A 2462-nucleotide genomic window follows, 5' to 3' on the forward strand; every position below is an offset into this window, starting at 1 on the left:
GGAAGGAAGGAAGGACTGACGGACGGAAGGAAGGGAGATAGGGAGGGAAGAAGGAAAAGAGGAAAGGAGGGAAAGAGGGAAAGAGGCGGGCAGAAAGGTTAGAGTAAAAACTTTTACAAGAGGAGAAGATATGTCAGAAAGCCCTAGAATCACCTTCCTTCACAACCTGACTACTGCCCCACCCGACTACTTCCTCGCTAACATTCAGCTCCCCAAGAAGGTGTCGATTCCAGCCCACCCTATTGCGCATGGAAAACTGAACTGACATGAGGCTATCAGATAAGCCCAGAATGCTAGCTGAGAAGACGTGTGCTCTTTCCCATATGCTGCCTTCCAAACAATGCTGGTCTTATTATTTCAAATGACACGCAGTCTTCTCTGTAAATCTGCTTGTCGTGCCAATTCAGCTTTTATGTAAGTGCATTTCTCATTTCATTTTCCTCTGTGTATAAGTCACTGATGCAAGGCAGCAAAACCCCAGGTCTGCTGTAGGCCCTGAAAGATGACCTTGGCCTAGTCCTCAGTGCCTTGACCCAGCAAGAACGTTGATTCTCTCTACAGAGACCATGAAGAGCCTCTGAAAGTTGGGGTTATGGGTAGTAAAAGAAGTGAGAACAGGAAGCTGGGGCCTATTGAAGCTGGAAATGAAGGTGTGAGTTGGTTGTATTAGTCTTGTCAATTGCATGTATTTGTACCCTTCCATAAGAAGCCTGAGAGCTGGGCATCTGTGGTGTGGGTTTTCCATGATGAATAAGGATTTCTGATCCAATAAGGAATAACTCCGGCAGAAAGAGATGTCATAGAAGAAGAGCCCAGAGATGGAAAGTCTGGTAGAGGGTTATTCTGTTTCAACTTAAACCGGCGAGTGGCAATTTGATTCTGGCACTAACCACTCAGAGTTAATACAGATCTCACAAGGAGTCAGTCCTCTTGACAAGGCTTGCCCTCACTTCAGACACCAGCTGCAAACGGGGTGCCAGGACACCTAATTTAGAGTTCCCATGACTCCTCAGTTTTGATAATTCACTAGAACGGCACACAGAACTCAGGGAAGCACTGTATTTATTATTCCAGTTTAATCATAAAGGATATAGATGAGGACCAGCCACATGAAGAGACACATAGGGCAAAGTCGAAGATGGGAGGGTCCCAAAGGCAGAGAGCATCCATGTCCTCTCCTTGTGTAAACAAGTTATGTCACTTTCCAGTCACACCAGTATGTTCACCAATCAGGAAGCTCACTGAGCTTTAGTCTCCAGAGTTCTTACTGGGGTTTCATGACATAGGCATGACTGATAACTTGATCTTTAGCCTTCTCCGCTCTCCAAAGGTCAGACTAGTTCAAAGCCCCAACCCTCTAATCACATAGTTGGTCTTTCTGGTGACCAGCCCCCATCCTGAGTCATTTCACCTCATTAGCATAAATTTAGGTTTAATCCAAGGGGCTCACAAATTACAAAGATGCTCCTATCACTTGGGAAATTCCAATGGTTTTAGAAGCTCTGTGCCAGCACCTATGACGAGATACTTTCTTTATTATACAACAAGGGCACAGGCAGTGGAGAACACGTGGCAGTGGGCGTGCACTAAGCACCCTCTCTACACCTGTGCTGTTCTGAATGCTCTGACCTGCACTATATATCGCTTAGTCCTCATGGACATCACTGTAAGGTGTGTGTAGGGGAGGGAGAGATCAGGAGAGAAAAGGAGGGAAAGAGAAAAGGCAGAAGACAGAGAGAAGAGAGAGCAGAAAGGAAGGGAGACAACGGAGGGAGGGAAGGAAAGAGAGAAAAAGATTTTAGCTCCATATTATAGGAGACTGAGCCCCAGAGAGGGCGAATCCAAGTCCAAAATCACACGGCTGCAATAACGCAGCAACGAAGCTCAAATTCAGGCCTATCACCTGTGGCAGAAGACAAACATGAGCTTACAAAGGATCATGTAAAACAAAACAAAGTTGCTGAGACTTCATTCTGTTGGGTAATGAGAGTAAGCAGAGGTCTGCAAGTAGGGACAGAGTGAGACCTGCAGCTCTGTGGGACATGGACAGGACGGAGCCAACAGGAGGCAGGAGGTCAAAGATAAGAGCGGAATCCAGATGGGCAAAGACAAGGTCTAAACTAGGGGAGTTCTGGAGGGAATGGAATGGGGAGACAGACCAGAGGCAAGGAAGGGGCTGCTAGCTGACCAACTCCCATTTAGAAGCAGGGGCACTTTCCCCTGCAATCAAAACAAATGTGGGCCTATTACGTTCTACAATATCCAGCCTCTGGTTTTCATACGTGTCACACAATTCTGCTCTTATGCAAATCCATGTAGCTCTTTCATCATCCCGGATGTCACTGGTGCACTGAATCCAGCTGGTTCCCCTTGGCAATATATATTAGTCATTCCTACAGCAAAGAGCCCTGCTGGCATTTCCCCCAACTCCAAGTTGTCAAATGAAATCTATGAAGAACTAA

This window comes from Pteropus vampyrus, unplaced genomic scaffold, assembly GCF_000151845.1.
Source record: "Pteropus vampyrus isolate Shadow unplaced genomic scaffold, Pvam_2.0 Scaffold394, whole genome shotgun sequence".
In the NCBI taxonomy this organism is placed as follows: Eukaryota; Metazoa; Chordata; class Mammalia; order Chiroptera; family Pteropodidae; genus Pteropus; species Pteropus vampyrus.